General features: G+C 33.7%; 1 protein-coding gene across 2 annotated transcripts in view; it reads left to right on the top strand.

Annotated features, from left to right (window-relative positions):
• The first annotated feature begins 4,624 nt into the window (after positions 1-4,624).
• LOC148942345 (uncharacterized) overlaps positions 4,625-13,104 on the top strand; it is a 184,776-nt gene continuing 176,296 nt past the window's right edge. The window contains exon 1 of one of the 2 annotated variants that reach the window (XM_089103093.1): positions 4,625-4,667. The gene's annotated coding sequence lies outside the window, so the exon portion shown is untranslated. The remainder of the gene's footprint in view (positions 4,668-13,104) is intronic. The other variant, XM_089103091.1, reaches the window with a different exon arrangement.

Consider the following 13,104-nt stretch of genomic DNA (forward strand, 5'->3'; position numbering starts at 1 on the left):
TAAAAGTCGAAGATCATCCTCGGAATGAGAAAGAAAAGCTTACCCCCCTATAAAGATAAGTGTGCAGTTTGGCTCATCCCGAGCACGCATAACACAATTATCATACACCTTTAAGGATTCCAATTAGCTGAGTACCAACTTTGATTTTAGCTTTCAGATCTATGTACATATGTCCTATACAAATACTTATGGCATTATCTATACCTTTCGTATGAGTCTCAGCCAAAACCTGTATAAATATACTAGTGTCAAAAGCTCCGTTTCCAAGTCACCCATATCCAACATGGAGTTCGACAAGGGTTGTGCAGACTTTCGTTTTGAGTGCCGTCTTCAACCCAGGTTTAGTGCTTCGGAGAACTCAGATTTAACCATGCTACTCTGGCACGTTACAATTTTGAAGATCCCGTTTCCAACACCATTGAAACTTGTAAGCGGATAACGCTTTAAAGTTTGCCTGGGTTAAAAATGGAGAACCTGAAAACATATTTGTCAAAACACGCTTCAAACCCAGTGCCAGAAAACATAACTAAAATCTCTTGAGACATCAGGTGCGTATAAAGTTAAAAATTTATCTCGGTTTTTAATGGCATTTAGCAAAATTATAAATTGAAAGAGAGCGTGCTCTTTATTTAAACCTCGTTGTTAACCGAAATGGTGAGGAGGGACATTACAATTTTCTTCAATATCTCTTATTATAAATGACTCCAAGAGCTTAAACGTAGTAAACATGATGGTAATGGGGTGATGAGAAGCGGACAAAGAGGTTTCTATTTTTCTCTTTGAATTATGAGAGTTATTTGACCGACATAATAAGGCACCGGGGCCACATTGTGGACCAGATTATTACAACAGCACAGCTAGCTGCTGCTCGATTTAAGAGCTTGCTAGTAGGAGGTGCTTGAATTAGTTCTCTTATTTCTTTAAAATTAACAGCAACCGGAAAATACTTAGGATACACTTTCCCTTTTACGGACAATGACGAGACAGTGCTGATGCTCACGTTTGATTTATGTCATAATAATCAATAATCTTTGTGTGAAACTAAGCTTTTACTAAAATTCATAACAGACACGAAGGGAAAAACCATCATCTTCTTCTAAGCTGAATCTAGTAAAAAATATCAACCCCAGAGAATATGACAATAGAATTATCAAAATTTCACATCATACCCAAAATGTTACAGTGAAATAAAATCTTAAACCACTGAGCTTTCAGAAATTAGTATCACTGTATTACAAACATTTAGTTTTATTTTATTAGTTCTTTCAAAGGACGGTTCAAGATGCATACCGTTTTCAATAAAACGGAAATGACCCAGTAGGCTATAGAATTTTATAGTTATGGAAGGGGGCAATAACCAAACTCTTGTTTGTAGTGACGTTTGTCCCTTTGAATTTGATTTATTATAGGAAATTTGTATCTTCTGGTCATAGGAAAATTTGTATCCGCTGGTCATTTCGTAATTTTTTTTTTTAATTCTTACAAAAGACACTAAATATGGAAACTTCCTTTCAATCGAGCCCTTAAACATTTAGCTTGGACATGTTAATGTCCTACTAGTTGTGACAGAAAACAAAGAAGCAAGAATAAAAAAAAACGATTTAAAAAAGAGACACATTACTGCTTCCCAAGCGAAAAAGTTAATTTCCCTCTTGGTAAAGGTTGGGGATTTTAATCTTCTTATATTTGTTTTTCGGCTATAGTGATTTCTATGGTACATTTCTCATTCTAATCCAAGATTATTTGTGTGGGTCTCAGGCTATTTTTAAATTCCCACAAATTTGTTTTTGTAACAACTTTTACGATTAAGAATAATCAAAATAATAGTTGTGTTTTTAATCAGCGTCAACTGGCAATTATTTGTCACTTTCTTGTTTGCATTTTTTTTTTTCCAAAATGGAACAGAAAGCATTTTGAGCATCCATCTGCTCTTCCTCCTTTTACACAGACTATAAGCATAAGATGGCTTTGCAATGTGGCTACTAGCAAAACAAGATTATTTAGAGGGCGTTTGAATTTTTTTTGTATAATCAGATTAAATATTCAAATAAATATCAGAAAATAAACAAAACACACACAAAGGAGAAACATTTACATTATGATTTGTTCCAAATTTTTCTTTTTGAGTAGCTTAATTTTTTTTTACAAAAATACAAAACAAAATAATCAGTAATAAGATGAAACGTTCAATGTTTGTTTCTCTCATTAATATAAATAAACATATCTATATTGTTTAATATATTTTATGTATGCTATAAATCGTTCACTTTTTTTTGGGAGGGGGGGGAGGGCTTGAATGGTGTCTTCCGATTGGTGCATTTTCACCGACTTTCTCTTAGAATTAATTCCTCTTTAAAGGATATAATAATAATACGTTAATTTAATCTAATCAAAGTATCTTTTTGTAAGATAATCCGTCCTTTTTATTTGGGAAGAATTTTATTTAAGGCTGTTTGTAAGACAGTTCGTCCTTTTTACTTGGACTTTTTTCAAATAGTATCAACGTGTGTTGCCAGATTAGGCTGTTTTCCGCCAATTGAGCCACCAAATATTCAGTTTCGCGGGACAAGTGACTAAAAGCGTTCGTTTGAAACAAAAAAAAAAATATCTATTTGTTAGTTATCTCTGGTCATGTACATTCTTTCAAGTCTTGGACCCCGATATAACTCTATTGTGTCTTGGACTGTAGGTGTGTCTATCTCATTTCCAAATCTGGCCACTAACTATCGAAATGAACCTGAACGTAAGAAAAAAAAAAAGAAATTTGAATACCAGCTTAAGCACCTAACTTCCATAATTCTCTATTCAATCTCACCCTTTTTAAGGACTAGATAACAAGTAGGCCTATTTATTTTGATCCTTTTACTACATTTAAGGTTAGTATTTCTCGGTCAGTACCTATAAGTGTTTGCTGTTGATAGCAGGACTGCCTCCTCTCAAGGATGTACCTTAAAGCTAGTGACTCTTATATGAAAAAATGAGCTATTTTTCTTATTGATTTTAACTTCACACTTGCAATTATTGAAATGGATGGATATATTCTTTACGGAGTTTATTCGAACTGGAGATTTGTTATTTACTTATTATAACTTCTTTTCAATTAAGAACGCCTGTTTTATTTTTAAACCTGAACCTTTATCCTAAAATTAATTTTAGTAAACAATTTTTTTTGTGTCTGTAAGATTCTCATGGAATGTCTCATCATTAGCAATAATTAAAGTACAATACTAGATCAGAGACTTATATATTTACTTATTTTATGGATCCTTCACTCTCTGCTTAGAGTGTTTAGTTACAAATTTACTTTGAAGTTCAACCTTGGTATATGATGCTCACCATTACTTTACTACAATACAGTACTTACAATACTTACCATTCCTGGATCAGTATCGAATAAGAATTTTTGGTATTAAATATTTTTTTTCTAAAAACACATTTCTAAATTTCAGTTACTATGATCTGAGCTTCGTTCTTTACAAAGTTGCAACTACTGCTACAACTAATATAGGGTTATAGTGGTTTATTCTGTTTCTAAGTTCGCCCTTTGAGCAACCCAAAAGAAAATTACCGCTTTGTTGGGTTGGTGGCAGATTTGGCCTATCTACGTTTATCTATGACTAGTCTTTTGATACAAATATGTATGTCTTTACCGAATTTGAAAGTCGAACTCTCGTCGAGAAAGTTATTATTTGTAGTCCCTTTTTTATTTTTAGTTTGTTGTCAAACCTATCCTACTTGAAACTTTGCGATCTTGAAGAACAGTATTTGAAAAATTACTCTTATTACCGGTGAATCTTTGCTTTTAAGGTTTTTTTTTGCTTTACTTGAGTCTACCATTGCAGAATAATGGGTTTTAGTTATGGCAGATTAAGATTTCGCTAAGGTTTATTATGCATACTGAGGGCTAGTAATGTGAAAGACCAGAGACAGCTTATTTTCTTGAATACTTCACTGAAATTACTGGCATGTCCATATGCTGTTTTTTACCTGCTTACTCAAAAACTCCACATAAATTTTAATTCTAGTTTCAATGTTCCAGCATGAATAGTTAAGTTATTTTGCTGGACTCTCGTTCCACTTTAAAACTAACGTTATGTCTAGGTTATCTGATAAGCCGAGTTTTTCTCCTCTTCTTACCCATCGAAATCGAGCAATAAATATTTTAACTAATAAATTTGCTTTGGATACTAATGTAGTGGCTTCGGATAATTTAGGGAAGTATGACTGGGAATTAGGACCTCCCAGTCACCTTTGTCACACCTGGTGGCCGAGCGGACACTTTGTTAGTTTGGGTATCTTCTGAGATTGCCTGATGACACTCCGAATTGGATTCTCTACGACTTTGACCCAACCCATAGTGGATCGAAGCGTCCAAGAGGAAGACCCAAGTTTCGGTGGAGTGATTATCTTGGGAATTTCCTGAACCAATCTGGAATTTTGCTTTCTAATGCAGAACCCTTGCTGCAGACCATCCCACATTAGAGAAGGCTGAAGACGCTCTCAGTGCCACCCAGGATTAAGTAAGTAAAAAATTTGCCTAAAAATGTCAAAATGGGTTTCGCTTATGCCGAAAACTTGGCAGTTCAACTACCAATGTAATAGTTTTGAATTTGATCATCATGCAGCACAACGTGCGTTTCGGAACGAGACAAATCTGAGCTTAGAAGGTCAAAAATCATTGCATATCTGAAACTTGTTTTGCTTCCTAGATTGTTGTACCTGTCTAGATGTGTTGTAATTGAAATCCTGCTGAGCTAGGTGGATCTCTAAATTAGGCCTAGTGGTTTTTAATCAGTTCAGACTATCTTGAAAAGTATGTGTAGGCTGTCTTGGAAAGTAGGCTAAGTTTTGGCCACTTTATTCCTTAATTTTCAGTTTCTTTTTCCCTGGTTTAGTTTTGAAAATATAATTGATGTTTTTTTTGTAGAACTCTAAGCCATACCAATTAGGCCTAGTTTTTTTTTCTAAATTTAGAAAATGTAATTGCAGACCTTTGAAACTTCATAAATTGGGATTGATCCAATTTGTCAAGCTACAAATACTTTTCATGTCTTACTCCATTTAGGCAGAAAATCTGTTTGGCAAGGTTTTGCTTTTATAACTCAAACATTGTTAAAGGTTATCTAAGGTCAGTGCCCTCTAGATGGAGGAATAGAGGTAGGTACTTCAAAATACATTCCCAGGGCATACTTTAGTCTGTTGATCCATTCCTGAAAGTTTCATTTTCCTAACCTAACCCCTTTCCAAGACAGGAAAAAGTAGCTTGTCTAGAATTTACCTTCCTAATATCACACTTGCCAGCAAATCAAGACAAATCTTGTAGATTCTGGATCTTGGCTGCTTTTCTGACAATATGCTTTTAGAGAATCCAATTTAAGGTCAAAGCTGAAAGAAAACAATAAAACAAGGAAATAATTACCTTATTTTGTGGTGTGTTTTCTAATTATCAGATTATTATGTTTCCTACCATTAATATTCCCATCTTTTAACCAGTTCTAAATAGTACAAAATAGCCAACAGGCTCTTAAATTCTTTTTCAATCAGGTAATACAGATGTTTTTGAAAGGTCAAGAAACCTAGGTAAATATGCAGTTTTTCACATAATTTAGCTAGGATGAAAGTGAATAAATCACTAGATGCCTTGTTATGCTCTTTCATAATTCAATAATTGCTTCTTCATTCTTAGAAGAATTAATGTAATTTCATTCGGAGAAATTACATTCTTAGCCCTTAAATGGATAAAAATCCTAATTTTTAAAAAGAGCCCCAAACTCTACAAAAATGACATCACAGTAAAACTGACATTATTTTTGAGGTTATTTTTGGCTCTTTTTATAGCATTTTGCAAAAAAGTTTTCATATTAGCATTTTACTAGTAAGACTAATGAAAATAATAGTTACTGTTCTGGAATCAGCTATAAATGGCAATTTTTCTTACTAGCCAGCTTTTTTTTTTTTAGGGAAGAACTTGTTTGAAGTTTTGACTGTTTTGAGCCCTTTTAAGGGCTCAAAATGTAGTTTCCACCAGAAGTCAAAATTTATATTAGTATAGATCTGTCATCTATACAATCTTCTAATTTCTAGAAATACAGAAAGGGTTTTCTCCCCTTTATTTTGAATATAACTTTATGGGGTTTTTTCATTGAAAATGGCATTGGTGTGTATTTCAATGATAACCAACAACAAAATTACCTCCCATAGATTTGAAAAACACATGTTTTTTCCACCCATATTTTCCATGAATTAGCACCACTGCTGATATTCCTATTCATTTTCCTAATCCAGTAATCCTTAAGCCATTATTTTCAACAGGAAAATTCTTGTTAAAATAAACTACAGTAGGTAAAGGATAAAGACCAGAAGGACATTAGAAAGAAGCTAAAAAAAAAATTCTGAAAACTACTTTAAAACATTTGTTACCTGCTTATCTAGTAACACCTATTTATCTCATTCCTAAAAGTGTATTGCTTTAACTTTGCCCTCCTTTCTAATTGATATATATACAGCCCACTTTATACATTTCTACTATATTTTACATTTTGAATTGGCTATAATTGCCAATTGCCTTATCTTAAATTGCAGGTTTGAGCAATCTTAAGGATTTTTCCACTTGAATCTTTGGAGTTTATGATTGATGAGTTGTTTTCAGTGTTATTTAGTGACCCAGTGTAGTTCGATCATAAGTTTACCTTCCTTCAAGGACCACTCAGGATCCAGCCTTCATGTCAACAGAGTCATCAGTAACTATCCTCTTAAAGTTTGCCCCAATCATTGACAATTCTTGAGGAAAAGAATCAAGTGCAGACTCTGGTTAGAGTAGACTGATTCAGCCAGTGACCTCTGGTTTTTAAATTTGGATCAACAGCAGGAATAAATACTGGGAGAGTAGTGGCTCTCATTAGTTCTTCTCCTGTTTCAGTAAATTAGCTTGTAGGGTATAAAGCCATTTGGTCTTCTTCTGTATATAAATGCTGGGAGTTTCAGTGTAGCTAGCCTTGTGGGGTTTGAGAATTTTACAGCAGCTACTGTGAACAAATCACTGCATCAAGCTGCCTGAGGCCAACACAGCTATGCATGCTCCTTCTCCTTTCCAAAGAGAGAATTCCTTCATGCCAAATACCATTTTATTGGCATGTCTTCCAGAACCTCAGTGTTTTTCTTAAAATATGAGAAGGCTAGATTTATTTCAACTCTAAGCTTGGGTCAGACAAGTCCTTTATGTAGATTCAAGAAACCCCAGCCCATTAACCAAACACATTAAGATTGTTCAGTAAAAAGTTGTGATTTTAAAACAAGGAGAATAGTGTAAGATGTTTTGTATTGCTATTGTAGAGCATTAGTTTACTGCATATAGTAGAGGGAGCATCATTAATAAAGGTAATAAATAGTGAAGGACCATATGCTCTTCCCTGAGGAACTGTGCCCAAAATTTGTTTAAAAGATGAAAGAATATGGTTACCACATCCATCAAACAGCTGAATAGACTGAGATCACAGGTGAAAAAAAACAAAACAAAAAAAACAATGATCCAGAGCAGGAATTTCTCTTCAAGTTTGATTGCAAGTTGCTCAAGACAAACTTTGTCAAAAGGTCAAGCAGAATCATGGCAACAAATACCTCTGTATCCAGCAACTGGGTGATGGAATTGTATGATTCCAAAAGGTTTGCATCAACTGATCTTTCAGAACCAAAACTATGCTGCAATCTGTGCAAGAAATTATTTGCTTTCTTTAAATGAAATTAAATAGGGCTTTCTTCAAATGTGCCCCTGGTCTTAACCTTTACTATAAAATGTTAACCTATGAAACTTTCAAATAATGTAAAGTTTTGGAAGTTTTCTGAAAAGTGAGGATAGGCCTATATGAACAAAATAAAAATAACTTGAGACATAAGACAAATCACATAAACCAACATATAGTAGCATGTTTGTTACCTTAATCAATTTGGAAGCTTCAAGGTCCTCTGGACCTGTGATGCTCTTGAGTTGGTGACCTTATTCAGCATCTATTTCACAAAGGCTTTCACATGAATTATCAAGTGATTAGATTTATCAAGTGCATTATTTCCTCAATTTTTTTTTTTTTTTTTTTTTTTTTTTTTTTTTTTTTATACAGAGTTTTACGTTTTAAGTTGTTTTGTGTATTTTTCCCTTTTTACAGTAATTAACAGGGGTGTAGCTTCAGCATTTTTATTGGAGGGGGGGGGGCAAGAGGGGTGCCAGATCTGGATAGTCAATGGGCATGGGTTATTCCTCAGGGGAAAGTAGTGGTGGTTCTGGCCTCTTCAATTCACTTATACTTACAGTTAACAGGGGTCATACAAAGGTCCCTAAAAAAAGTCCCTATTTTTGTCACAAGAGAATTATTGATGAAATAGTATAGTCTTATAAATATTAGGTGGCCAGCATTTGCACCCCAGGTGATTACCCCCTCCCCCATGGAAAATACCTCCCCAGAAAATAACCCCTTGGAAAATATGACCCCATGGAAAATACCCCCTCCTTGGAAAATACCCCCCATGGAAAATAAGGCTTTCCAAATTTGAGTTTAATATTTTTAATTTCTGTTGGGGGAAAGAGTTTTGGTACTTGTGTATTATGCGCCACTCATTCAAGTTTATGCTGTGTAAAACTTGAGAACAAACCGGTTTCTTTGTTAGTTTTTTTCAGCTTAGCAAGAGACAAGACAAAGACAGCAAACAGAATATATGGGATATGTATAATTTGGGCTATATATTTGCACATAAAGGGGGAGGGGTAAAGTATTTAGACAGTTTGAAATCAGAAAACGATTCTTTCTAGGTATATGGCCACTAAAAATTTCAGATGAATAGAGAGGTATCTGGAGATTGGAACTAAAAAAAAAAAAAAAAAAAAAAAAAAAAGTATAAAGTAAATGTAATGTTTCATTTCATTGTTTTTTTTTTCCAAGTGTTAAGTGTTTTTTTTAGTTAAACACCTAGAACCTAAAAATTATGTCTGTACTAGCATAAGAAGAAAGGTCAGTAACCCAATGATCTTTGGAAAACTTTGGAAAGTAGTGAAAAAATTATGTCAAGTTAAGAGAAAGTGATAGTTACTAGGGGTGGATTGTCACTAGTGATAAATCACTAGGGGTGGCAACCCTGAACTAAAGGGGATTTTTGGGGAACTGATTTTTTTTTTGAGAAGACAGATGTTTGGGGAAATCCCCAAAAATTTGGGGATTAGTCAAAGCACTGGTATTTTCAGACAAAATCTGCCCACAAATTTTACTAGGCCAAGAAAACTGCCAAGTAACATTGCTACTACACTACCCCACTTTTTGCATGCCTCCCCCCCCCCCCAATGTGCAAATATATAGACGAAATTGTATAACTCCAATGCATTCTATTACCTGTCCCTTGTCTTTGTATGCTGTGAAACCTGTTTTGTGAGATCTAACCTAAGCGTATTTCTTGAGTGTGTTTTGTGTAATTAGCAAGTACTGTTAAAAACTCACTATTTGATTATAATTCCATTTGTTTGAAGGTATAAAATCCAGAGGCATTAATTCATCATGACCCAATTAAAAAACAATTTGCAAATCTTTTGAAAATTACTATATTTACTTTAGGTCATTATCATCACTCTTGTTTAAAACCATGTAGCTGTAAACTGAACCAGCTGTGACAAAATAAATATCCAGAAAAGCTCATGGGAAATATATAATTTGAGTTATATACTTGAGTGTTAGGGAGGGGGAGTCAGGTAAAGAAAATTTCCAAAGGTGCTGCCTGCCAGTAGCAGAATTCGACAGACTTTCAAAAGCTACTGACACTTTAAGGAGCATAACTTGTGTTCTGACAGCCTTTCTTTGAGCAAAAATTATTTTTATATGTAAAAATGGTATTTTCAGATAAAATCTGCCATCAAATTTGAAAGCTGCTAAGTAACATTTCTACTTCGCTACCCCACTTTTTGCATGGTGGCCCAATAGCAATAATGACCTCACCACCCTTTACAAGAGCCTCGTTCTATTTAATTTACTAATTAACTAATAAGACAAATAAGTAGATTTTGCCGTTTTATTTGTAATTCTTAGTTAACTTTGAACGTTTTATTTGACGAACGGATTCTTAGTTGACTAAAAAGTTAACAATAACACTACTATTAAGAATTCTATTAAGATTATACTATTAAGAATTATCTTTAAACGTTGCGGAGGGCGAGGAGGTGCAGCCACTTAGTCAATTAAGTTTGACGAGTAAGATGGAAAAAGAAGTTGTATGGTTATAAAATTTTATTAAAAAAAAATATCATCATGTCATTCAAGTAACACTAGCACAGACACTTGCCAGCAATTCGCCACTAAACTACTACGTTAGAACTCGGCACATCACTTTTCACACGATTTGATGCCCCAGAGACAGGTATGAGCTATTGAGAATACATGCACAAGAAAAAAAAAAAAAAAAAACATTTGAATGTTGGTTAAAATTTCTGGAAACGCCAAAACTGCCCAAGTGGTCCTGATAAAATTTTGCAACATAATGTTGAAACAAAAAAGTTTTTTTTCGGTTGTAGAGTACTAAGTTAGTGCTATTCTGTTTTATAAGACTCGATGGAGGAAAATCCAAATATTCGACCTGGGGGTTTGAAATCGTGAAACGGGGAAGTAAATTGTGGGAAAAAGAACTACAGGTCCAGATATTTACTTTAAAGATGCCTGAAACTGTATCTCATACAGTTAACAGCAAAACCAGGTTTTTCAGTAGCTTAAAGACTTGGTCACTAATGGACTGCTCGAGAAGCTGCTATGGTAAAAAAAATAGGAAGGCTCAAGCAGCTGCTATGGTAAAAAGAATGCAGTAAAGTAAACTGTTAGGACAGCAGCAATGAGGCAGTCTTTATCAGCTGCTGGACTAAATAAGTCAGTCTTTATAGTGGTGTTTAGGTTTTTCCATGAGCTTCCAAGGATTGTTGTCCTATGGTTTCTTTCATGTCAACCTGAAGGTCACAATGGGTACTGTTATTTGGTATGCTAACCTGATTACTGAAATGCCGTCCAGATCTGGTCCCTATTTTGGTCTTAGGAAGGTCCCTAAGTCCCTAATTTTGGACGTTGCTGACTGAACGACCCCTGAGTTAAGTATTATCATATAAGTATTACAGTAAGTAAGTAACATACTGTCAACTACGACCTCTACTTTATTTTAATAGAGATAAAATTTTAAAAACTATAAAGTGATTATAAATATTAGATTATTTATTTCAGATTTGCAACCCAAAAATTTCTAAGCCCAGGGCGAGTGCCCCCTCTAAAAATACCTGTGGGGAAAGGGGTGTTAGAAAACTTGTGAAAAACACAAGCCTAAATGTGTTTTAAAGATGTCTGAAAATTCTGATTATTCCCTGAATTTTCTCCCGTCAGTGAAAGGGAAAATCAAGTATCTTTGTTGAAAGGAGCCATCACAATTATGAGCCAAAGCTGAGGTTGAAACACTAATTGGATCACGTTTGTTAATTAGTTTAGTCAACATTGAGCTGCTTTCACTTTTAAGATTGTCTTCATTTTCTGTTATTGTGTTACTATAAGAAGATGTAAATGGATATCAAATCCCTTTTCAATACCCTTTTCTTCTTGTTCTACTTTCTATTCCTTTATAAAGTTGGTTCTGAGCCAAAGAAAAAAAAAAGTAAGGAGCTCTGCCCTTAAATTGTTTTATTAGCTTCTTACAAATAGTTAAAATTGATACAAATAATATTTTTAACAATATTATAAAACACATCAAAGTTGACAGCTGGACAAAGCTGGTTTTTACAGAACTGGTTAAGGAACCAGAAATTTGACCATCTTACATTTCTGAGCCTACGGACGCATTTATTCTGAATTAATAATTTACAGAATATGTAGCAGCCCATCTGTCCCGATCCTGGAACTAGATGTGCATGAGCTCTTTCACCTTTTTTTTTGTGGGGGGGGGATATACTAACTGGTTAAAAAATAAAGATACCCTGTTCCTTCTCTAAGTCTTCAATAGGACATTTTTCTTCAAGTAATAACAAAGAAAAGTTGCTATTTAGCAAACAACTTTACTCGGTTAATTTGAAAAACATTACAGAATACATAAATAAACAACGCAAACGCATCAAAGCCATGCCCATCATAGGAGACAAAATCTTGCAATTGAATTATGCACTATTCCAACAACCCCGTGCATTGCGCCATTCAGTTGCATGTGATTTGAAAATGACTTATTAGCAAATACAAAAATACACCCTGTAAATGAAAATTGCAGCCCCCCTCATTGAACAACAAGAAAAATTACTTTTTCACATGGGCAGCAGTGATATGTCTTCTTATTTTTCTTGTTCACTATTGAGGCACTGGAACAGCATAGAGAGCTGTTTAAGGACTCATAAGGGATAATTCTTATATCTTATTGTTTTCTTATATATTATATTATATATTATTATTTCTTATATATATATATATTATATTTCTTATATATTATATATATTATATATATATTATATTATATATTATATTATATATTATATATATATTATATTATATTATATATATTATATATTATATTGTTTTCTTATATATTATATTGTTTTCTTATATATTATATTTCTTATATATATATATATTATATTATATATTATATTATATATTAGACTCGATAAGGTCATCATAAAGTGCTACATGTATACTAAAAGTGCAATTTGGGAGACATCTGGGATGGAAAGGCTGGGCTGGACGCATGGACATCATAGAGGATTAATTATGGGCTCATTTATAAACTAATTTTAATATTTAATTGCTCATTATAAATATGAGCAATAATGTGACACATGGCACCCAAAAAGTGCGCTTGGGGTTGTTTTTTCATTTTTTAAAATACAAAATAACAAAAAAAGACATTGTTCGATGAAAATACTTGGTGGACAAATTTCCTCCCACCCATTGCGGAAATTCTCTTCTATGGAGAATCCCCCTGGAAGTTTCCCTTACAATTGAAATAGCGGCAGTATTTTTAATTTAAGGTAAAAAATGCGGTAGCATACTCGTTGAGCATTGTTTGCTTAAGAATATTCAGAAAATCTGAAAAATTCTTGGGGCATTGTGGTAGAAACTT

Source organism: Artemia sp. Qi Xiang Cuo, chromosome 17 (genome assembly GCF_049724085.1).
Source record: "Artemia sp. Qi Xiang Cuo chromosome 17, ASM4972408v1, whole genome shotgun sequence".
NCBI classification, from domain to species: Eukaryota; Metazoa; Arthropoda; class Branchiopoda; order Anostraca; family Artemiidae; genus Artemia; species Artemia sp. Qi Xiang Cuo.